A 26,698-nucleotide genomic window follows, 5' to 3' on the forward strand; every position below is an offset into this window, starting at 1 on the left:
AGGAAATTAAAAAAGAGAGAGTTCTTTATTTTTATTTTTTGGGTTAAACGAATACTTGACTACCCATTTATATTCGTATTCGTTTGCATTCGAATGGGAAACCCGACGAATGCGAATATGTCAATTTATGATTGTAGCCATAAGGGAGGAATTGTCGGATGACTTCCTATAATTAGCCGGGGAACAATTGGCAGCGGTGAGGATTGATGGAACAGTTGGACGACGACCAGCTGGATACACAACTCCAGTTCGAGCGGTATGAACGAGAACGACGAAGGAAAGAGGTGGCCAGAAGAACTGCGGCGATCAATATCAGTGATGAAGAGTAGTCTTTGGAGTAGGCACCGAATGAAGCTAGAACTAGGGGAAGCCAGCTGAACAAAACTCCTGAGGAGCGGCCGAAGGATGAAAACCTGCACACCGAAAACCATTAGCAGGAGGAGCCCAAACCAATAGAACCGGAACCAGAAGCCTCGAGACCAGTGGAATTGGAGAGACCAGAGCAATAGGAGTAGGAGGAAGCCAAACCAACCGAACCAGAACCGGAAGCCTCAAGACAAGTGGAACCGGAGAGACCAGAGCAGCAGGAGCAGGAGCAACAGTAGACAACGGAGCAACTACCCGTTGAGCATTTAGAACTCTTGGACCAGAGCATTCTGGACATTTTGGAGGAAGATTATAGGGCGAACTGTGGGATTCAACGTACAAGGTACTGTCCCACGGGCGTGCCATGTGTTGACTGGCAAAGACTTAAAAAAGCCGGATAAAGTCCAGAATGGTAAAGGGATAATTATTTTAGAACTAGGAGTTGTCATCTATAATTATTATATTTTGAGAAGTGAACGAACGGACCCGGAATCGGTATGCCGATTCGGATCCGGACCGGTTGGCAGTTGGCACTGGTTCGTAACCCAGAGCCGGTGAGCTATAAAAGGACCCGGTTAGATTGTAATTAGAGAGCGGTTAATTAATGAAAGTGCTATTGTTCTACATCTTGTTTAATCTTTGAAGCTTTAGTTAATTATCGTTCTGTGCTTAATAGAATCTATCTTACGCGTGCGTGTATTACGATTATTAACCACGCCGGTTAGGAATACGTTTGTATCACTGGTCTACGCCTACCCCACTTGTACCACCCCTTTGGTGATGTCCTAGAGGGACACCCTATGTTAGGGCTAGTCCTGCCCCAAGGAGTAACACAATCAACGAAGTCGGAGCAAGTCCCGGGATAATTGAGTCTGCAACTACTGCATGAAACCCGGACATATCAAAGCCGATTGTCGTGCACTCAAGGCCAAAAATGATAAGGCTTAGCGAGCTTAGCAGAAGAGTGGCCGACACGAGGAGATCAACTATGTCGGCTCTACAGTTGAAGTATTACGAAAATGACCTAAACATACTATCAATTGAGAACCCAATCGAATCAGAAGTTTTGCTTACGACTGAAGAATCGAGCACATGGCTCTTAGACTTGGGTGCGTCCTTTCATGTGACTCCTTATCGATCGCAATTCCGGCAATACACAGCCTGACATTCCGACTCAGTACGAGTAGGAAATTCACAACACTATGACATAATTGGAATTGGCACGATAGAGCTCAACCTTGCATGTGGCTCTACATTAGTACTACGCAATGTTCGACATGTACCTCAACTAAGCTCTCAAGAACATTGATCTTAGTCAGACAATTGGATGAAGACGACATTCGTGCTGGCTTCTCATTAGGAGGGTGGACGCTCAATAGGAGGAACCTCCTACTTGCTCGAGGATCAAAGATACACTCATTGTATCCCTTGCACATCACACTCAGAGAGGGTGACCTGTTTCTGGTTGACATCCCCGTGTCATCACTATGGCATGGACGACTCGGACACCTCAGCAAGGCCGATGTCACGCACTTATCCAGAGCCGAATACATCCCCAAACTCTCCTTCTCGGATCATCAATTCTACGAGCATTGCCAATACGGTAAACAGACAACCGCTACACACCCATCATCTGTCAAGAATAGTACTAAAATAGAGAGAGAATTAGTATTAGAGAAGGGAAGTACTATTAGTACTAAGAGGACGGACTGCGTAAGACTCACGAGAGAGAGATAGCAAAGGCGAGAGAGAGAGAGAGAGAGAGAGAGAGAGAGAGAGTAAGAAGCGTATAGTGAACCGTTGTAGGTCCAATACATGGACAATCAACTTTCACTCTCAGATTGATAACTCCAATTATACGATAAATCTAAGGCTGCAATTTTATACACAGAAACTGCATAGAACGAGCTTTCCAAAGAGTGTTTAAACATAAGAAATGGCTATATATTCATTAAGATATGAATCTTACAAAATAGCTGATACAAAAGAGACCGTGAGAGAGAGACTAACAATGTATATCAAAGAAAATCTATAGAACTTCTCACTTACATATGACACTCGAGGTATTCCTCTTGCTCTCCTTTTTTCTATATGTATAGAACTCATTTTATACCTATTTATACCTTATGTTTATGCTAGCTACTTACAATTTGACTCACCTATTAGACGCTACTTTTGTAGCCACTGATTTTGTGTCTAATTCTCACCTACCACATATATTTACCCATTATATGCTATTCACTATAGTCTTTAGATAAATATTCACCATACAACTTTATAAACATAAACAATCATAGCTCATGTCAATTTGAGCTTGTACATTTATCTTCAACACTCCCCCTCAAGCTCATTTGGGAGTTATCTTGAGCCATGTCTTGCAATTTTATCACATCTTTGAAACCTTTTAGTTTAGAAGCTTCGAGGAACTTTGTGAACATGTCTGCAACTTGATCTTTGGTTTTGATGAACATTATCTCCACATCCTTGCTCAACGCCTTCTCTTGTACATAATGGTAATGAACTTCAATATGCTTACTCCGCTCCGCACATGGAAAGTGGGATTGCTTGCTTTCTAAGTAAATACTTGCCATGTTGTCACCGTATATCAGAATGATTCCCACATGCACTTTAAGATCAGCCAAAAGCTTTTTAAGCCACATTTCTTCACATCTAGCAAATGTTAATCCTCTATACTCAGCCTCCATGGATGAAAGTGCAACAGTAGGTTGTTTCTTCGAGCTTCATGTGATAGGATTGCTTCCAATCATAAACACATAACCTGAGGTTGATCTCCTATCGTCCTTTGAACCTGCCCAATCCGCATCACTAAAGCCTTTGACTTGCAATTCTTCATCACACTTATTAAACAAAGCATGATTAATTGTATGCTTTATATATCTTAACACTCTCTTAGCTGCATTTAAATGTTCATTTGTTGGAGTTTGCATAAACTGAGAAAGTACACCAACAACATAACATAGATCGGGTCTTGTAATGCTTGCATAGATTAATGATCCTATAATACTTTTGTATGTTGTTGCATCTTCTAGTATTTCTCCATCACTTGAGCATAGTTTTGTATTTGTATCAATGGGTTAAGTGAGTGGTTTGCATTCACTCATTCCAAATCTGAAAAGAGCATCCAACAAGTACTTCCTTTGCATCAAGTAGATGCCACTTTTCCTATAAACAACTTCGATTCCTAAAAAATATTTCAGCTCTCCTAGATCTGAAATTTTAAATTCTTTCCCAAGCTTTCCTTTTATATCCTTAATCCATGTATTATCATTCCCTCTTTCCCTTTCCTTTATCTTCATACCATGGTCTTAGTTCAAAAAAGACCACATCTCGTGAGACCCTTACTTCCTTTGTTATAGGATTATAACACTTATATCCTTTTTGCTCCATCGAATAGCCAATGAAAATGCATTTTTCTGAACTTGGTTCCATCTTTGTTCTTACTTCTTGAGGAATGTGAACAAAACAAACACATCCAAAAACTTTTAGGTGTGTAAGATTAGGTTTTCTACTGGAATATACCTCCTCTAGTGTCAAGTTATGTATTCCTAATGTTTTGCATCTATTCATCAAGTAAACGTCAGTTGTGGTAGCTTCAGCCCAATAGTGTAATGGTACCTTCATCTCGTTCAACATGCATATTTCGACTTCTGCGATTTGTCTATTTTTCCTCTCAGCTATGCCATTTTGTTGACGCGTATATCGACAAGTAAATTTCCTTTTAATCCCATTCTCTTGTAAGAAATCTGAAAAATCATTGGAGAAGTACTCCCCTCCACCATCGGATCTTAAGATTTGATATGCGTTCATGTTTCTTTTTCAACTTCATTTTTGAATCTCTTGAATATAGAAGACACATCCAATTTTTGTTTCATACAAAACAACTATACCTTTCTTGAATGATCTTCAATGAAAGTGACGAAAAATCTATTAACAGCCATTGATGACTCTCGGGTAGGTCCCCATGCATCTGTATGTATTAAATCCAAGACATTTGGGGCCACATAATTGCTCCTCTTGAATGGTTGCCTTGTTTGTTTACCTAATTGACAAGCTTCATACAATTCATGTAATCCAATACTATTAAATTTTAGAAGACCTCTTACCACTTCATGTTTGCTCATGTCCTTTAGCTTTGGAATGTTAATGTGTCCTATCCTTTTGTGCCATAAATCTAGCTCGGAAAATTTTCGTGTCGTGTCCCCAAATTAAATATACATGACCTTTCCATAAGGATTTTGAATGTCCAAGGTGAACATTCTTCCTTCTCGTTTACCTTGAGCAATGACCTTGAAACCTTCTTTAGGATTCTTTATAAAGCACCCATTTTCATTGAATGTGACATTATAACCGTTCTCTACCATTTGTCCTACTGAAATCAAGTTCTTTGAAATTGTAGGAACATGAAGAACATTTGATAATACCTTTGCTTTACTTGTTTGTGTCTCCAAGCCTTACATCTCCAATGTGTTCAATCGTGTGTTGAGTATCATCACCTATCTCAACACATCCTTTCCCATTTGGTATCTGTAAATTAGTGAACATACTTTCTTGGCATGACATATGATTACTACAACCTGAATCAATATACCATTTTCCATCATCTTCATAAGAGCTTCTAAACTCATGACTCATTGCGAGTAATGTATCCTTAATACCTTCTCTTGAGATGCTTGCATAATTGCTTTGAGTTCTTTGATTTCCTCTATTTTGCCTTCCATTTTTCAGCCAACAATCACTAGCATAATGTCCTACTTTACCACAATGATAACATGTTATACCTTTGTGGGAGTTGTAGAAACCTCGGCCTCATCCTCTAAATTTTCCCCGGCCTCTTCCTTGTGTGTTGTCATTTGATCCATCCTTGGTTTCCTCAAAATTAATTTGATTGTAGTTGAAGTTGTTGTGACCTCTTCCTTTTCCTCTTGAGCCTCCTCTTGAAATCCTTCCTTTACCTTGACCTGCATACAACACTTGTTTGTAGCTATCCTTTCCTTTGAAAGCACCAAAGCTAAGCTCTTCTATGACAAGATGAGGGATTAGTTGATCAAACTTTGGATATTCATCTTTCAAATTCATGGAAGTTATAAAAGGCTTCCATCTTTCATCTTCTCTCAATCCATTGAGAGTACAACACACAAGATCTTCATCTTCAACTATTGTACCAATAGAAGCTAAAGCATCTCGTAACTCCTTGATCTTCAATGTATATTCATCTATAGATTGACGTGAACTTTTCTTAATTGTGTTCAACTCATTTTTTAATTGAAGTTTCCTAGCTTTTGTATTTGTTGAATACATCCTTTCAAGAGTTTCCCATGCATCCTTAGCAATTTTTAGATGTTGAATATGCCCTACCATGGAATTACTAATTACTTGTGAAATGAGGAACATGACTTTCCTATTCCTCTCGTCCCATTCTTTTCCTTGTCTCTTTTAGGCTTCAGTGGTTGTAGCTTGATCGATTTTAGGTTGAGCATCCTCTCTACTCACCATACCCCACAAGCCTTTGCCCATTAGGTAATTGGTCATTCTAAACTTCCATATAGGGTAGTTATCTTTATCTAATTTCTCTACTTGTTGACCCAAATCCCATTCAAAATATATCAAAAATAATGAGGGTTACCTCTAATAATTGTGTAGTTCTCTACTCTTGTTTCGTGAATCTCCCCCTTTCTCTTTAGTTCTTCTTGCTTTTCTTCAACTCGAGGATTGTTGATGAACCTTTTTCACCAGCCAAGCTCTAATACCAACTATGGAGAATTTTTCCTCCTATTCACAGTAAGAAGCGTATAGTGAACCGTTGTAGGTCCAATACATGGACAATCACCTTTCACTCTCAGTTTGATAACTCCAATAATATGATGAATCCGAGGCTGCAATTTTATACACAAAAACTGCATAGAACGAGCTTTCCAAAGAGTGTTTAAACATAAGAAATGGCTATATATTCATTAAGATATGAATCTTACAAAATAGCTGATACAAAAGAGACCGTGCGAGAGAGACTAAAAATGTATATCAAAGACAATCTATAGAACTTCTCACTTACATATGACACTCAAGGTATTCCTCTTGCTCTCCTTTTTTCTATATGTATAGAACTCATTTTATACCTATTTATACCTTATGTTTATGCTAGCTACTTACAACTTGACTCACCTATTAGACGCCACTTTTGTAGCCATTGATTTTGTGTCTAATTCTCACCTACCACATATATTTACCCATTATATGCTATTCACTATAGTCTTTAGATAAATATTCACCATACAACTTTATAAACATAAACAATCATAGCTCATGTCAATTTGAGCTTGTACATTTATCTTCAATAGAGAGAGAGAGAGAGAGAGAGAGAGAGAGAGAGAGGATGATGATAACAGGTGATATATTATGTGAAGAGTAAGTACAATATAACTATGAGTCTTAAGACTGGCGTTGAACCAATTTGGTTCAAAATAATGCCTTGTGCCTCTTTTTATAGTGTTCTGAGGAATAGTCCTGAAGCTTCTAGAATATTCTAGAGAAATCTGGAATATACAATAATTTTCTATAGTAAAAATTAAATGAAAATAATATCCTACGTATTATAATAGATAATGTAATGGTCAAGAGCTCAACCCATATAACATAAGGTTATGGGTTCGAGTCTTGCCATATCATGACACTATCCCCTTCTTAAGAGGACGAGTGTCACAAGTCGGCATTGATTGTGGATCGGGTTTGTCCGGATCCTTTTGCTGGAAATTAGCAAGAAGATCCTTAGCATGCTCGACGGGTTCCCAAGTACGTTCACTTGGACTATAGCCGAGCCAATTGACCAAATAATAAAATTAGTTGCGAACATACTCCGGTTCGGTGTCCAACTCAAGTGGGGGCAGCGGTGGTGTAACACGATCGGGAATAGTGTTGGCCTAATAAGGTTCGAGAAGAGAACTATGGAAGAACGGATGTATCTGAAGGTGCGGAGGAAGATCAAGGCAGAACGTGACATCATTTATCTTGCTGGTAATACGGAAAGGACCGAGTCGTCGATAATCCAATTTGTCACACGATCGAGTTGTCTTGATGTGACGACGTAAGCGCCATACTCGATCTCCGATGGAAAAAGAGGAGGGAAGTTGTTGAAGATCTGCATAAGTCTTTTGAGTGTGTTGAGCATGACGAAGATGAGTAGATAGATCCTCGGCACGAGGATTGGTAGGTAGCTCCGGAGTGTCGATCACAGAACAACGAGGATGAGAAACGGTATAAGCATAAAATGGCGAGACCCGAGTCGAGGAGTGAATAGCGTTATTATATGCAAACTCCGCAAAGTGGAGAATATCAGCCCAATCGTCCCATTGATAACTCAGAAAACACGGAAGATATTGTTACAGTGTTTGATTCATTTGTTCCGCTTGCCCATCGGTTTGGGGATGGTGGTTGGAGGAGAGGTTGCAAGAGACCTTGAGCATCTTGAAGAGATGCTTCCAAAATTTGGAGACGAATTGAGGTCCTCAGTCACTGATGATACTGTCTGGGAGGCTGTGATGCTGAAATACCTCATGTATGATAAGGGTCGCAGTTTCCTCACTAGTGATGGCCTTAGTACAAGGCACAAAATGTGCCATCTTAGTATATCGATTGACGACGGTTAAGATAACATCAAAACCCTTCGAGACTGGAAGATCTGTGATAAAATCAAGACAAATGGACTGCCATGGCTTACTTGGAATTGGTAAGGATTCCAACAAGCCATATGGATGATGTCATGGCATCTTTGCTCAACAACAATTTTGGACAATTTGAAGGCAACAATAGCAATCGGGAACATACACGAGCTTTTTAAAGAATAATAAACCATCATGATATTCGAATTGTCGGTAGTCCATACCTGGTTGTTGAGACTGGGAACAGGATGCCCGAGAGGCATCAAATTGTGCTAGAATGTCTTGAGCAGAACTATTCGTCTTCAAGTTGGCACGTATGGCATCAATAATTTGGGAATCCAGTGGGGTGTGAAAAACCCGCGTTGTGTGCAAACGTGTTGGTCCCAAGATTACCTGCTTTTTGATTATCAAATGCTGGATCACCCGGACGAGGTGCAAGATATGAACGTCATGATAGTGCATCTACTTTTCCTTGTTGCTTTCCTAGCCAATATGTGATTTTGAAGTCAAAATGCGTAAGGAATTGGGCCCACCGAGCTTGCCGTCGATTTAGTACATCGAGCATTCTAGAAGTAAGCAAGATTTTTGTGATCACTGAAGACGATGACATGATGAGGAGAGCCCTCTAAGAAGTGTTGCCATTGCACAAACTAATCCACAATGGCTAATAACTCCTTGTCAGGTATCTCGTAGTTAATTTCTGCGGCATCAAATTTGCGTGAGTGGAAAGCCACAAGATGTAACTTTTCTTTATCTCCTTGTTGTGAAAGGATGTTACCAAGGGCGAAATCCGATGCGTTGACCTTCATGATGAGTGGTTTGTTTGTATCCACATGAGCTAGAATAGGAGCCGATGTAAAGGCTTTCTTAAGATGCATAAAAGCCATGTCCACTTCATTGGACCAAAGAAATGATTGTCCCTTCTTGGTAAGCTGTGTGAGAGGTAAAATAACCTTTGAGTAATCTTGTATAAACTTGTGGTAGAAGTTAGTAAAGCCTAGGAAACATTGCACGTCTCGTAACAAACATGGAGTTTGCCACTCTAGCACAGTTTGGACTTTAGATGGATCCATGGAGGTACCTTTTGAGGAGATGACATAACCTAGAAATTCCACTTGCTTGCAGTCAAAGCTACATTTTTCTAGTTTGGCATAAAGACCATGCTCTCGAAGTTGTTTTAGTACTAATAATAGTACATGAGAATCATGCTCTTCCTAGGTCTTTGAATAAATCAATAGATCATCCAGATAGATAATCAAACTGATATCGAAGAGATCTCTGAATATATCATTTGCCATGTGCTGGAAGACTACGGGCGCATTGGTTATAGACCGAATGGCATAACGGTATACTCGAAGTGCCCATATCGGGTGCGAAAAGTGGTCTTCAATTTGTCTCCCGGTCGGATCCGCACGAGGTTATATGCTCCTCGTAAGTCGATTTTTGTAAAAAACTTGGCACCATTTACATGTTCTAATAGACTTGATATAAGGGGAAGTGCATACCTATTCCGAATGGTGACCTTATTCAAGCCGTAGTAATCGACGACGAGACGAAGGGATCCATCTTTCTTTTTGACAAAGAAAATGGGTGCACCGGCCGGAGATTTCGAATGACGAATAACCCCGCTTGCCAAATTCTCTTCTATGTAGGCTTGAAGGACTTCCAACTCGGTTAGTGATAAGTTGTAAATCGGTTGGTGACAAGTTGTAAATCGGTCCCCACGGTGGCTCTGTTCCTAGTTGTAAATTGTTGGGACAATCATAGGGACGATGATGAGGAAGAGTACCAGCTCTAACCTTGTCAAATACATCGGCATAAGGATGATATTTCGCGGGAAGTTGAAGTAAGGATTCCTTTTTAATAGTGCTAGAAGGATGTACTAATATTACAAATAGAAACATTGACTCCTTGCGTCCTTCTTCGCATAATTGATGGGGCGAAATGGTTGAAACTCGATGAGTAGATTCTCGGGGTTGTCGATACCGAACTTCTCTTGTTCTCCAATCTATGTCTAGATTATGTACTTCAAACCAAGGTAATCCCAGGACAAGGGATGCTCTAAACTACTAATTATATTAAATGATACCACTAATTATAGTACAACCTGAATGGGTTCTGACTCTTCTACGATATTCCCAGAAGCAATGGGATGACCATCAATGACTACTACAGGTGAGGGGCAAGGAATTTTTCTTAAGGATATCTGAGAAGCTTGGGCAAAATTCCGATCCATGAAATAGGAATTGGCTCCGGAATCTAAAAGTGCTAAGACATGTACTGGAGGGGTACTTTTAGTACTAATCATGACTTGGGCTAAGAACACATTGCTAACTTGGTTAGAGGTAATGGAACCACCAATGGGCTACACAGATCTAGGGTTGTCCAACCAAATGGCTCCTATTTTGGCTAGACTTAGTCGTTTAACTGTTCCTTTAATTGACTAAGGATTTCAAATTTGTTTGAGATACTTGGGCTATCAATACTATCAAACACTCCTAAGGGAATTGACTCGGGTTTAGTATAGGCTACGATTTGATTTACCTGTCTTCTTGGCCTATGGGGACAGTTGATGGCGATATGCCCTGGTCCACCGCAATAAAGACATAATCGATTTGCACGTCGTCGTTGCTTTTCTTCTTCCGATAATGGGCCACATTGACACATGGTGTTGATCTCCATCGGCGTCAGAGTATTTGCCTGAGATACATCTCGTGCAACCAGTTTAGCTACGAGTGAGGCTTATGTGGGCTCTGGCCTAGTCCGTGGCATTTGAAATTGACGTTGCAAACGTTGTTCGAAAAGGCGGTTGTCGCATTGGACTGCTCGACTGATTGACTCTATAAGAGATTTTGGTTCTTTGGGAGAGGTTAAAAGAAAATCTTTGACATCATTTCGCAAGCAGTAGTGGAACTACTCCATTAGTGCTTGATCATCCCAGGGGATATCTGAGGCAAGTACACGGAAATCCGCCAAGTAGGCAAAGGCTGGACGATCTCGCCTTGACGCAATCGTCGGATTTTGTTTATCGCCATCCTGATATTGTCGGTATCTCCAAAGCAGGCTTTAAACTCGCTAATAAAGTCTTCAAAAGCGGAGGGAGATTGTTTTTCCAAAAGCGGAGCAAACCATGCAAAGGCTGAGCCGCTGAGCAATGTGCCTATTAGTCCTACTCGAGATGCATCAGTGGGGTATTGGGAAGGATGCATTTGCATGAGTAAGCGTACCTGATTAAGGAATCCTCTGAATTGTGAGCGCGTTCCATCGAATTTCACAAGAAGACCAATCTTAGGCTCTTTATGAAGTCCTTAGGGACTTGATCCTTGTTATTGTAACACTACAATGGTTGCTTCGAGTTATTGTACGCGTAACGCTAACTCCCCATGTTGTTGCTTCATTTGTTGTTTTTATAAAGCAATTTGTTGAAGATCCCCTAACAATCATTGGTTTTCTTGTTCCAATTCAAAGGGTTTTTTTTTAGATACTGTAGCTTGGAAAAAACAGATTGATATTCTTGGGTGTTAACAGTAGCCATAGTATTGGAAAAAGGGGTAAGAGGATGAGGGAAACTGAAAAGAAGACTAGAGGAAGAAATTGGTTCATACTATCAGGAATAGTACTAAAATAGAGAGAAAATTAGTACTAGAGAAGGGAAGTACTATTAGTACTAAGAGGACGGATTGCGTGAGAGAGAGAGAGAGAGAGAGAGAGAGAGAGAGAGAGAGAGAGATGATAACAGGTGGTATATTATGTGAAGAGTAAGTACAAAATAGCTATGAGACTTAAGACTAGCATTGAACCAATTTGGTTCGAAATAATGCCTTGTGCCTCTCTTTTTATAGTGTTGTCAGGAATAGTCCTAAAGCTTCTAGAATGTTCTAGAGAAATCTGGAATATACAATAATTTTCTATAATAAAACTTAAATGAAAATATTATCTTATATATTACAATAGATAATGTAATGGTCAAGAGCTCAACCCATATAACATAAGGTTATGGGTTCGAGTCTTGCCATATCATGATATCATCCGCCTCGAGAGAATTGAGTCCACTCGGATGTCTGTGATCCCATGCCACATCAATCTCTCGACAGTGTTTTGTATTTCGTCAGCTTCATTAACGACTCGACTCGGAAGGTGTGGGGCTTATCCGATCAAAAGGAAAGATCGAGTGTTCTCAATCTTCTTTGATTGGCTCGCTATGGTGGAGAATCAGTCCGGACGAAAACTGAAATGCTTTTAGATTGATAACGGGGGAGAGTTCAAATGAGAGGAATTCGTCAAATTTTGCCGACAACGTGGCATCAGACGTGAATTTACGGCACCCCACAATCCGGGGCAGAATGGAATTGCTGAGCGAATGAATTGGACAATTCAAGAAAGGATAGTTTCCATGCTCCAACACTTCGGACTGTCGGATGGCTTCTGGACAGAGGCCCTACTTACGGCAGTACACATAATCAATATGTCTCTGAGCATGCCTCTAGGACTTCGGATCCCTCAGGAACTATGGAACGGTAGTATGCCGATTTACGACAAGCTGAGGATTTTCGGATGTGAGGCGTACGCCCTCATCCCAAGAGATGATCGCCGCAAACTTGCACCAAGGTCTAGGAAATGTATTTTCCTCGGTTATGGACCAGATGGCGAAATAGGATACCGACTCTGGGACCCCAAGCGCAAAACAATTGTCCGAAGTTCGGACGTCGTGTTCAACGAGTCGGCCATGCATCAATCGGTCGAAAAACCCATCGAAGTCTAAAGGGTAATTTTCTCCGATGTGCCAACCCTTCATGAAGGCCCAACTCACAACACGCGGCCAACTTCACGGGGAGCTGAACCCTCTAACATCGACTCAACAGTGTTAGACTCTGCGCAACCAAACAATTCGGATTTGGACCATTCGACCTCGACACCCGATGCGACCATTCTAGTCATACCTCAGTGATCCGAGAGATTGTCGCAACCCTCAGAAAGATACTCTCTTGATATCTTCCTCACGGATGCCAGAGAACCGACGTCATACGAAGAGGTATTTGCATCAGCCGACTCGGCCACCTGGCATCTAGCAATGGAGTCTGAAATGAACTGCATTCGTGCAAACCACACTTGGGACTTGGTCGAATCACTGAAGGATCAACATGCCCATCCGTGTAAGTGGGTCTACCTTGTTACGGAGACGTCCAATTTGGCCACCTCGAAATTCAAGCCCAGATTAGTAGCAAAGGGTTTTCGACAGGAATACGGCATCAACTTCAATGAAATCTTTTCACTAGTGGTGAAAATGACCACCTTTCACTTTATGCTCGGCGTATTGGTAGCCGAGAATTTGGAGCTGATTCAGCTGATGTTAAAACGGCTTTTCTCCACGGTGATCTTGAGGACGAAATTGATATGGAACAATTGAAGGGCTTCGTGGTATCTAGTCAAGAACATCTAGTCTGCCAACTCAGGAAGAGTCTTTACGGCCTGGAATAGGCACTACGATAGTGGTACAAGAAGTTCGACGACTTCATCCAATCGATCAACTTCTCATAGAGCAATGAGGACCAGTGCCTCTTCATGAAAACAACTTAGGATGGATCACCCATCTTCCTCATCATCTACGTGAACTACATGCTCATCTCCGGTCGCCATGATGGAGAACTCGTCGAACTTGTTCTGCAACTGCGGTTAAAGTTTACCATGAAGGACCTCTGTCCGGCACGACACATCCTTGGTATGAAAATTAGTCGGAATCGAAATCGACGACAACTATTTTTGTCTCAATCCGACTACATTGGCCGTGTGCTAGAATGCTTCAACATGCTTGGCGAAATCTACCTCAATCCCGCTCCCTATTAGCACTCAGCTGTCTCAGTGTGACTGTCCGACATCCGGTCTGGAGGGGGAAACGATGAGATCGGTACCGTATGCACCGGCAGTCAGCTCTCTGATGTACGTGATGATCAAGACACGGCCCAACATCGCTCATGCCGTCGGAGTCGTCAGCAAATTTATGCACAATCCTGGCCGATCGCATTGGACCTAGTTAGGTGTTGGTTGCGTTAAGTTGTAACACACTCTTGACATTGTGCCTAATTCTCTCTCTCTCTTGCTTACTAGTTGGTTTCTTTTCTCTCTTCGCTGCCATCAAAGCTAAGCACTTGCATCCATTTACGATCTTATCCTAGAAAAGTGTCGATCTTGTTCCGCATTAGATGATGGTGTACCCAATAGCCGGCACACCCATTTTCTTTGTCAAGAAAAAGTATAGATCACTTCGTCTCGTCGTAGATTACCGTGGCTTGAATAAGTTCACCATTAGGAATAGATATGCACTTCTCCTTATCTCGAGTATTTTAGAACGCATTAATGGTGCAAAGTTCTTCACAAAGATTGACTTACAAGGAGCATATAACCTCGTATGGATCCAACTAGGAGACGAATGAAAAACCACGTTTCGCACCAGATATGGGCACTTAGAGTGTACAGTTATGCCATTGGTCTCACTAATGCGCCAACACTCTTCCAACACATGGCAAATGATATATTCTAAGATCTCTTCGAAGACTCAAGAAGAACATGATTATCATGTACTATTACTAGTACTAAAATGACTTCGAGAACATGGTCTTTATGCAAAACTAGAAAAATGTGGTTTCGAGTCAAACATGGTCTTTATGTCATCTCCTTGAAAGGCATCTCTATGGATCCAACTAAGGTCAAAATTGTGGTAGAGTGGTAGACTCCACGTTCGTTGCGAGATGTGCAATGTTTTTTAGGCTTCGCCAATTTTTACCGCAAGTTTATACTTGATTACTGAAAGCTTATTCGGTCGCTCACACAACTTACCAAGAAGGGGCAGTCGTTTGTTCGGTGTAAGGAAGCAGACACGGCTTTTGTGAGTCTTAAGAAAGAATTTACATCAACTCCTATTCTATGTTGATTGGAAAAAACCGTTCATCATTGAGGCAGACGTGTCGGATTTCATCCTTGGTAGCATTCTATCCCAACAAGGCGATGATGAAAAGCTACATCCTGTGGCTTTCCACTCGCGCAAGTTTGACGTCGCCGAAATCAACTAAGAAATACATGACAATGAGCTATTAGGAATAGTGGACTCTTTTACACAATGGAGGCATTTTTTAGAGGGATCTTCTCATCAAGTCACCGTATTCAGTGATCCCAAAAATCTTGCCTACTTCGAGAATGCTCGTGCATTAAATCAACGTCAAGCTCGGTGGGCCCAATTCCTCACTCGTTTCGACTTCAATATTACATATCGTTGAAGGAAGCAGCAAGGGAAGGCAGATGTCTTATCACGATGCTCGTATCTAGCACCGCGTCCCGGTGAGCCAACATTCGATAATCAAAAGCAAGTAATCCTGGGACCGGCACGATTGCAAGCAATGTGGGTTTTTGATACGCCATTGGATTTCCACATTATCGATACCATATGTGAAGGTTTGAAGATAGACGCTTTCGCTCAAGCTATTCTAGCACAAATTGATCCCTCCTTGGCATCTTGTTCATAGTTGCAACAACCAAGTACAAACTATCGACAATTCGAATTTCATGATGGATTGCTATTCTTGTCGCCTTCGAGTAGTCCAAAATTGTCACGACACATATACAACAGGGCATTTCGGTAGTACTAAAATGTTGGGTTTAGTACAACAATCATTCTGGTGGCCTCATATGCGAGGATTTGTCGAAGTCTATGTTTGAACATGTGATACATGTTGCAGAGCAAAGATGCCAAGACATCATCCATATGGTTTATTTGAACCATTACCAATTCCAAGCAAGCTGTGGCAATCCATTTCTCTAGATTTTATCACAGATCTTCCAGTCTCGAAGGGATTCGATGCGATTTTAACAGTAGTAGATTGATATACGAAGATGGCACATTTTTTGCCTTGTACTAAGGAAATCACCAGTGAAGAAACCGCCGAAACTTTCATGCGGCATCATGGCCTCCCCGATAGTATCATCATCGACCGTGGACCCCAGTTCATCTCAAAATTCTGGAGGCATCTCTTCAAAATGTTCAAGGTCACTTGTAATCTCTCCTCCGGCTACCACTTGCAAACAGATGGACAAGCAGAATGAAGAAATCAAATGTTGGAACAGTATCTTCAACGTTTTCTATTGAGAGACAAACTCAACATTGGGTGCGGTGTGTAAACGGGTACGTAACCTAGCGTGTAGACTGGGTGCGTAAAACCATACGCAAAATATAGCCGTGGCGATGTTTAAACCGAGAGGCCATTAGAGTGTTATTCCTCGTAAGGAATAATTTTGGGAGTAAGTGTAGGATGCTCATTTATAAGCGGTCAAGTACCGTAAGTACTTGTGTCAACTCAATCGTCAGGACTCTCTCGCCTCCGTCATCGTGAACGTTGAGGAGGACGAAATGGTGCAGGTTTGCCTTGGTGGGTTAGCGTCAAAGTTTGGAGCATTCCGGATGGCGGTCTACACTAGGGAGATTATGCCTTTGTTCTTCGAGCTTTAGTCGATGTTGCTCATAGAGGAAAATCACGCGGGTCCGTCGACGAGTACACACACCGACAACAAGATGTTGTACACGGTAGAAGATAGGCCCCGTGGTCGTGGCGGACGAGGCGTATCAGTGCGCAATGGAGGCAGCGAAAAGAGCAAAACATATGGCATAATCGAAATGCCGGAAGCAATTCTGAACCCTCCAGAAGCAAGGGGAGTCATAGCGGCGTCGGAAGCCGGCAAAAGAAGGTCGCAACGGAATGTTGGTACTGTGGCAAGAAAGGCCACATGGAGAGCGAGTGCTGCCAGAAGAGAGCCGATTCAGACAAAGCCAAATTAAGCGGAAGAGACGCAGGAAGGTGTAAGAAATCACACTACACCAAAGGCTTCGAACGAACCGGAAATGGATCAGGCCCAACCTTCGTAATGAAGCACATGGCCAATTTGATGGCCGTGAACACCTCGAAATCGAGCGAGGTGTGGTATGTTGATTCTGGAGCATCAAATCATATGACGACTCATGAGGAATGGTTCTCGTACTTGTAGAAAACGGAAAAACAAGGAGTAGTCGAAATGGGAGACGACACTCCACATACCATCGAACATGTCGGAGAAGTTCCACTTAGCCACATCGGGCAGAAAGGGAAACTTATGAACGTGTTGCACATCCCAACAATAACCAAGAACTTGGTGTCGTTTGGCCATGGGTTGCAAGTTCGATTCACACACCTAGAGTGTTACATCGAAGAGGAAGGCAAAGTTATTGCGCAAGGGCGCCATGAAGGGAGGATTTTTATCCACGATACCAATCAAGCCGGAACCGTTGTCGTGCCTTTCGACTCCGGATCATTGCGTGAGTCGGGTGCGAATCATTGAGGTTTTGGACTAGGAGAAAGAAGAATATGAGATAAGGATAGTAATGAATGGGTAGAAAGAGAGGTAAGTTATGAATCTCGTGAATCCCACGAACATAGTTTATTAATTGGTGTTTTTTAGAAATATATCCAATTTCCAAATATTCCACTCCACACCCCTATTACATTGTGCTCCCCATCCTTCTATAACGATGAGAGAGTCTTAGCAATCCATGCTTTTTCTATCAATAGACTATATGCTTTATGCCTTTTCTAAAGTAAACATGCCTTTTCTAACTTGATGCGTTTTTATCAACTATAGTGTTCATGCACGCTAGATGTGCATCTGTAGCTTTTTCTTTTATCATGTGTTTTTATTCTAACTAAAGTTTATCCTAGTGTGCACTGACCTTTCTATTTGGGACATCTACTTCTTTAACACTAATGATATGTTAGTGTAATGGTAAAGCTTCACATTATGTACATGGAGGTACAAGGTTTGAATCTTGCCCTATGCATGTATGACGTATTTTAACATTTTCTTCTATTTCTTCATAACTATTGAATCGGTTATTCTATACATTTTTCACGTAGTGTACGAAATACACTACGACACTTGCCCTCTCCGAACCCGCACATCCTCCGGTATTTCCGGAAGTTGTCGGTGATTGTTAGTCTCCTCCGTCCGGTCTTCGTCTGATTGGTTTTGTTGCCAGTTTTGTTCAATGACCGGTTCTCGTAATTCTCCTTTACTCGTAGTACTCTTCGTTTTGCTCGCTACGTTGACTTTGTCTCTCCATTTTGAGCATATCCATTCTTTCCACCCGAACTATTGTCGCCATCCGATCCACCATAGTCTTCGTTCAATGTTTCCATGGCCATGGCCGGTTGTCACGGCTCATCGTGCTCCTCTTGAGCATAACCCTTCATGTCTTGTGCATGTGCCATGCTTCCCACTTTGTCCACCTTTGTCATATAATCTCGCGTTAGAGTTGACAATCTTCATGTTATAGCCCTCCTTTGTTGAGATCTCATCCTTGGTAACAACCTTCAAATTTGCTTGGCCTGTTTGGTCCTTGTCATCCTTTGTAGTGCACCTACTTGACCTCTTCCTCGTAATCGTCAGCCTTGATCTCTTCAATCTCCGGTTGAGTTGGATTAGATTATTTCTGAATCAGTCTTGTCTAATCGTCTTTCGGTTGAATCGGCTTCCGTTTTGATTCGTATTCGGCTGATTCGGACTCGGTTGATAATTTTTTACCGATTCAGCCCCTTTTCGGGTCGGTTTTGACCGATCGGTTTCCATCAAGATTTGTTTCCTTTTCCTTGTTTTTACCAGCCTCGACCGGTTCAACCTCCGACACTTCTTTCCATTGTCCGCCGCATAGGTCCTCCGATTGGGCCCCCAATTACTCCGATCGCACGCCGGATTCTGCCCCTCACGTGCCGCCTTCGTTCCTCCTTTGGCTTGATCGTCACCTTGTCCTGAGCATCTCGCCGTGTTGTCTCTCTCCGCTTCGCGCTTGCTTTCCGTAGGCTCTACCCACATGTCGATGTCAACTTCCGAATATGCGCTTGCTCTTAGGTCCACGTGCGGCTGTAACGCATGCTTCATTTTTCGCCGTAGTGCTTGTGTCGTATTACATCATAGTGCATGCTCTGTTTTGTGCCGTAGCACGTGATCCTTATTACACGTTTCTCCTGACGCAAAACGGACCTCCGAGTTGTCGTGCTTTCATTTAGATCGGAATTTCAGACAAATCATCTTCCATCCGAATCGGCTTCCGACTTTACCTTCCTCGCCGTCATCTCCAGTCTCTCCGGTCTCATGTTGCTTCTCGAACACAACCACCGAAGTCTCTAGGATTAGTGGGCAGGAATCCTCGGTATTATCATTCTCCGTTGTTTCACCCATAGCCACCTTCTCGGTTATCTCTCCGTCGTATGCATCGGATTTGAACTTTATTTTCTCTCCACCACCTTCCATCTCTTCGGTCTCACGTTGTCTTTCAAACGCAACCGCCGAAGTCTCTAGAACTAGTGGTGGGAAAGTCTTCATACGGCCATCCGCCTTTGATTAATCCATAGCCATCTTCGATTTGATGTCATCTTTCATGGCGACTTCCTCAATCAAGTCTGCCTCGCACTCTTTATCACCCTTGATCATGCAAACATCGATTATGCGTACCCCTTTTTTACCCGATGTTTCGGATACTTGTATTTCAAAACCTTCTTCCGTTCTTGAAGTGGTGTTCGCCACTCTCAAGTCATCGACCTTATCCTTGGATGTTGTTCTTTCGCAAGACGAGAGGGTGACTTGTTCAACACTCTCTCCCATGGTACCATCATATTGTATTTCGGCCTTCATGTCGGCTACATCGTTTGTCCTTGATCGACCATCCCTCATGGGCCATGTTGTTGTTGACAAGATTCTCTTCTTCCTCTCATCATGTCTCCGGCATACCCTTTCGATGTCGGCCCAATCCTCAATAAGACCATTTACATCATTAATGTCTTCAAGTTCGATCTCGATGTCCATCCTTTCTTTCCGATCAATCGATCTTACGAACATTAGGACTTTATCCTCCCCCACCAATCTTTGTTCCCGCTCCAAGAGTTGAGCAAAATGATACTCAAACTCTAGGAATGCCTGTGTTGCACTTCGGTGGGTCTTCTCAAATACCACCCATTCGTCGAACTCGCATCGATCTCGTCCCTTCGATCTCTCATAGTCATATGCCTCTCATAAAGCTTCTTAAAGGACCCCCATGTCGAGTTTTGTTGCATGGATCAAATCACACATTTTTACTTAAGAAGGAACTAGTTTCCTTAGGAAGCAAGTCAACCAAAGCCGAGTTTGTGCACAGTGCATCGTCTAATGATCAAGTTGCTTCAATCATTCTCAACCTTTTGTGATACACTTTCTCTTCTTCCCAACACACATGATAGATGGATCGGCTGAATAAGCTCAACCAGATCGACAAGCTCAACCGGATTTGGATTGGCTGAAAAAGTCAGAGCTGGATCAGTGACTAGAACGATGTTCGGATGGTATCCGGAACTAGAGGTAGGCCTACAAATCTAGCCTAGTATGTAGGCATATTTTTGGGAGCTAGTGTCAGTCACTCGTATGAGCATTGAAGTACTTGTTAGTACTTCTGTCAGTCCTTTATGGGCTTGTATAAAAGTGCTCACTGTACAAAGAGTGTTTTAGTGTTTTTGGAATATACACGTTTCTGTGTTCTGCTCTAACTATGTCTCTCCCATGTAAGGTTTCCATTAAACTGTGTTTATATTTTGTTGCTATCCGATTGAGTCGATTTTATCTTAAGCTTCCGCATATTTACTTTCACATGGTATTAGAGCATGAGGGTTGAGAACCTCTGCAACCGACGGCGATTTCTGAAGACAAACCCTAACATCCGGTAGAGAACAGAAAAAAAACGTTAGAATGGACAGAGGAATGGCTAGCTCGCTCCCTATGGAGAAGCTCGACAGATCCAACTACGCATCTTGGTCGTACAAGATGCACCAATACTTGCTCTGGCATGGTTACTGGAATTATGTTGACAGAGCAAACGATACGGCACCTGATGCGACACACAGGGACTTCATGACTTGGGAACAAGCGGCAAGTAGAGTTATGTATTGTTTTGCGTCCAGTGTCTGTGATCAGCTGTTGAGCCATATCTGACAATTATTTGACATGCTTTAAGACAAGGCCACGGGGAAACAATTTTTCTTCTAAGTACAAGAAAGTGGAAGCATAATACTCCTACAACAAACCCAATCCAAGATCAACAAATAACCTAGCCTACAAGGAGCTCACTTATCACTATTGTGGTTACATTATTATTGTGGTTATAAAGGTCATTTCCAGATTGAATATCGGAAAAAGAAAAGGGACTATGCCAAGAAGTCTTCTTCTACTGAAAGTCAACCTACACCAAAATCAAACTCAACCCACTCAGCAAAAGAAATAATTTCCCTTGGCATGTAAGACATTCTTCACATTTGGTTGAACCAACTACCTCAACCATTGGCGCTCCCAAATCGCCATAGGAGATGCCTCAAGCATTGAGGCTTCGTGTGTGGGTAATGTGTTTCTTAAAACTTCTTTGATGAACTTGCCATTCTTCAAGATGTGCTGCATGTGCCTCACATCTCCACCAACTTACTTTCAGTCTACCAAATCACTAAGCAAGGTTATGGTGTCTACTTTGATAGCTTAGTTTTGGAAGTCATTGAAACCAACAAACTACAAATTGTAGCTAGTGGCACACAAAAACTAGGGTTTATACCTGTAAAGAATCGAGTGTGATTCTTGTGCAGCAGAATAGATCAGAGGTGTTATGTGTGTGTGAAAGAGGAGAGAGAAGAAACACAAGATAGGAAAATAGAAATACTCAAGACGTATATTAACAAGTAGAGAACAACTACAAAGAGATAATGAGCACTATAAGGGAGATTGACCGACTCATACAATGTAGGAGGAGGGTGCTTTATATAAGGTCACCCACTCACTTGTTAGGTGTAAAGGCCCGTAGTTAAAAAATTAGGCAATTATTCGTACATGTGAACACATTGTTCACCTGGATAGGACACCTCCTTTTGTAATGTGAACACACCTCTCTTTTTTAGGGTTAACTAATATAATAACCTTTTTTCTTGTGTACCAATAAAACGGTTGGGTACAATACAAATCTGTGTATCTCTACTCTCATCTCTACTACAGTCCTGTGTGCTAAACATCATCCCTCAATAGCTGCTCCCGATTGGGTACAATACAAATCTGTGTATCTCTGCTCTCATCTCTTCTACAGTCCTGTTTGCTAAACATCATCCCATAATAGCTGCTCCCTCTGTCATGATATAGCATGCAATGGCTTGAAAAAGATTTAAACCCATGACCTTGTGTCACAGGGGTTGAAGCCCTACCATTAAACTACACATTGTAATATGAAGAATATTGTTTTCAGCTATTATTTCACCTAGGAAATCCATGGAACACACAGGATTGCGAGCCAAGAACATCATATATGCTCGAGAGTGCCTAGCCCCCCTTCAACCGTGCCCTCGCCGAGGGTTTTCCACCACAATGGGCCATGAACATAGTGGCCCCTATACATAAAAGAGGGGAGACCCAATGGATCCAAATACATATAGGACCATTATGATAGGTCATACACTCGCTAAACTATATGGTCCAGTATTATATGGTGCAGTATAGCACATCATATATGCTCGAGAGTGCCTTGCCCCCCCCTTCTCACTCTAATCTTTAACCGTGCCCTCGGTGAGGGTTTTCCACCACAATGGGCCATGAACACAGTGGCCCCTATACATAAAAGAGGGGATCCAATGGACCCAAATACATATAGGACCATTATGATAGGTCATACGCCCGCTAAACTATATGGTGCAGTATTGGAAGTGGAGCCCAAGGATTATTTGGAAACATTAAGCCTTTGAGCACCTGAGCAGGCTGGCTTTAGACGAGCCTTTTCCACTATTGACCATATCTTCACACTTAGGTGCTTAATTGACCAAACGAAGGCTCATAAGAAGAAACTATATTGTTGCTTTGTGGACTTCTGTAAAGCCTTTGACACAGTTCCTAGGGAGAGGTTTTTTGATAGACTTAAGAGCTTGGAGATACCAAGTGACATGATCTTGGCCATTTATGCCTTATATGAGCAAGTCTTTGGGTGCGTAAGATGCCCAAGTGGCCTATCCGATTGTTTCACTAGCACCATTGGTGTAAAACAGGGTTGCCCCCTATCACTAACTCTTTTTGGGATCTACATTGATGAGATCATTGATTTTATTGCTCGTAAGGGAGTAGCTATTGGGGATACGCAAGTTAGTCTCTTACTCTACGTAGACGACATTGTCTTGCTCTCGGAGTCGGAACACAACCTACAAAACATCTTAATGCCCTAGATGAATTTTGTACACAACGAGGACTAGTAGTGAATCTAACGAAAACTAAAGTCCTTATCTTTCATACATCGTCTCGAGTTAGGAGTAAATGTCACTTAATCCTCTCTCATAAACTAGTTGAGGTCGTGGGATCATATGTATACTTGGGAGTCACTTTTAGTGCTCGCTCAGGTAAATTCTCGATGACCCAGGTAGCCAAAGATAGGCTAACGAGAGGGTATGCATCCCTCTCACTCTTAGAGAGACAATGCCACCAGGCATACTTTCAAGAGCCACGGACTAAGGGATGGCTCTTTGACTCATTAGTGACCCCTTCCCTCATGTATGCATCAGTAGTATGGGCTCCAGGTCTACCATCTTTCATGTGGACGCAATTAGAGAGACATTTGGTGACGATGTTATCACATCAACTCCGAAGCAAATCGACAGTACCACATGACATTATTAGAGCAAAGTTCAGTCTACCCTCGATGTTAGTAGAAGCACTCTTTCAAGTGGTAGTTTTTATTCATCGGATACATAGTCAGCCACAAGATAGGATATCCCGTCGAGCCTTTGAGGCATCCCGATCCCTACATGCGTCTGGAGACACCAGGTCTTGGTATAACATTGTGGTCAGTTGGTTACTTGCAAACGACATAAAGATTAATAACCTACCTCCCCTTAAGTACAACCATGGGACTTTTCAAACTCTAATCTCTCATGAAGACCGTAATAAAGTGATACGCCAAGAAATATGGAAAATTTACACTCGATATAAATGGATCACCCCACGAGAGCCACTCCCATCGAAAATGTTGTACTATAAGGAACACTTTTTGCACTTCTCTAAGTTAGGTTTTATTACACAACCAAGATATCTAGATACATTCTTATCAAATGCACTAAGGGTGGCCATTGGACAACTTAGGATGTCATCTCACCAACTTGAGATTGAGAACGGTCAGGCTAATAGAGTCCTTAGAGAGGAAAGGCTATGTAGGTTATGCCATATAGAGATAGAGGATGAGTATCGCTTCACATGCAAGTGCCCAACTTATGCCGAGATACATGCGGAATACCAAGACATATATTAGGACCCTCTCCCACCCTCTCCAAAATATTAGATACCCCGAGTGTAAAGAGACTAGGTAGGTATATCTTAGAACTAAAACAATATAGGGAGAATAAATTACTAAGTGTTAATCATAACCCTTTTACTATTCATCAACATGTAGCTAGTGTAATTTTTCAGGAACAAGGGGAGACGATGAATGTGGATACACTTATGCTGCCCGGCCTCTCCCTTGAGGAAGCAGAAATGCAAAGAACAACCAAACGCCCTCGGATGTTGGGCTTCAAAACAAGTCGACGTGGAGTAGAAAAGATTAAGAAGATAAGGGAACGTGAGCTACGTCGGCTAGAAGCTATGGTTGGGGTATCTTTTACATTGGGACCACGGGCCACATCCACATCACAACCCTTTGACCTCCTGCTTCTCTTCGAGAGACTTGGATGGAAATGAAATTAGGCCTAGTTTAACATCATTTTCATTGTAGAACATGTTTTTTATATACAACAATTTTGTTATTTTCTTAGAACTATTTAGCTTAAACTCTATTTTTATCTTATTTTTATTTTTACTTTTGATGAATGGGTAAATATCCCATTTTTTTGTAAACCATTTGTCTCATGAGCCAATTTTGGCCTTAGAAGACGTTAATATATCTTTTTTTCTTTCTTTCTCTCTCTCTCTCTCTCTCTCTCTCTCTCTCTCTCTCTCTCTCTCTCTCTCTCTCTCTCTCTCTCTCTCTCTCTCTCTCTCTCTCTCTCTCTCTCTCTCTCTCTCTCTCTCTCTCTCTCTCTCTCTCTCTCTCTCTCTCTCGATTCTCACACACTCTTTCCCTTCTAAATACTAATCCTCATTCTTCTCCTCTATCATTAGTACTAATTCTCCTTGCCTCTAGTACTATCCCTGATAGTTTGAACCGAATTAGTCTTCAGCTTCGTATCCCTCCTCCCCTTCATACTAAACTTCGTATCCTTCCTTCCTCCAATACTATGGCAACTGTTTTCTTAGAGCTACAGTGCTTGAAAGAAAGGTTTGTCGCATTGGAACAAGAAAATCACAGACTGTTTAGGGATCTTCAACAAATCTCTTTAGAAAAGCAGTAAGCACAACAACATGGGGAGTTGCAACAACAACATGGAGAGCTAGCGTTATGTGTTCTACAACTTGAAGCAACCATTGTAGCATTGCAACAACAAGGGCCAAGTATTCAAGGGATTCATAAAGAGCCCAAGATCGGCCTTCCTATTAAAATTCGATGGAACACGATCACAGTTCAAAGGATTCCTAAATCAGGTACGATTATTCATTCAAATGCATCTTTCTCGATATCCCACCGATGCATTACGAGTGGGTCTAGTAGGCTTAGCTTTGGCATGGTTCGCTCCGTTAGAAAAAAGATCTCCATTACTAAATAATTTTGAAGAGTTTATAAGCGAGTTTAAAGCTTATTTTGGAGATATTGATAGCATAAGCATTGCAATCAACAAAATCTGACAATTACCTTAAGGTCATCATCCAGCCTCCGCTTATGTTGTAGATTTCCGTTTACTCACCTCTCATATCCCCTAGGAAGATCAAGCATTGATGGAGCAATTTCGATACGGCCTACGAAATGATGTCGAAGACTTATTCCTGACTTTTCCCGAAGAACCAAAATTGCTCACACAGGAAATTAGTCGAGTGCTACGATGCGATAACTAGATTTTCAAACAACGTTTGGAACGTCAGGTACAAATGGCAAGGACCAGGTCGGAGCCCACATATGCCTCAATGGTGGCAAAACCATTTGTAAGGGAGTCATATAATGCATCTCCGAAAAATACTCCAACACCGATGGAAATCGACACCACATGTTGTTGTGGACCATTGTCGGAAGAAGAAAAGCAACAACACCGAGCAAATCCATTATGTCTTTACTGCGGAGGACCAAGGCATATTGCAGTAAAGTGTCCACATAGACCAAGAAGTGTTACGAGCATGAACATATAATATCCCGTGGTGAGAATTTACCGTAGTATTCTATACACATGAATAAGTGTGAGGGTTAAACAAGTGGGTAAAGATGGGGAGGATTACTTTTAATCCTCGGGATTGAGACAACCCATTAGGCCAAGTGTGAGCTTGCTTGGTGGCCTTGGGTCTTGCTATAAATATCAGGCCTAGCTACCGTCATTTCATCATCTTTTGACTACGTTGAGACTTTGACGTTGTGGTGGGTCAACTCTTGTAGCGAGCGCGCCAACACCAGGTATGACTCAATGCCACGGTGGTGGTATGGGACGCCGATCGAGGCTCGAGTCCGTCTCGATCCCTTCGCTTGAGGGTGG

The 26,698-nt window shown here is 41.9% G+C and overlaps 1 long non-coding RNA gene across 1 annotated transcript; it reads left to right on the forward strand.

The window, feature by feature from the left end:
• Positions 1-24,412: 24,412 nt before the first annotated feature.
• Positions 24,413-24,930, forward strand: LOC147867375 (uncharacterized). The gene is made up of 2 exons (XR_015532393.1): positions 24,413-24,450; positions 24,555-24,930. It is a non-coding gene; the product is annotated as an uncharacterized LOC147867375 (long non-coding RNA).
• The last annotated feature ends 1,768 nt before the right edge of the window (positions 24,931-26,698 follow it).

This window comes from Azolla caroliniana, unplaced genomic scaffold (assembly GCF_043228905.1).
Source record: "Azolla caroliniana isolate FFs.n. ecotype wild unplaced genomic scaffold, voAzoCaro1.0.p SCAF_2, whole genome shotgun sequence".
Taxonomy (NCBI): Eukaryota; Viridiplantae; Streptophyta; class Polypodiopsida; order Salviniales; family Salviniaceae; genus Azolla; species Azolla caroliniana.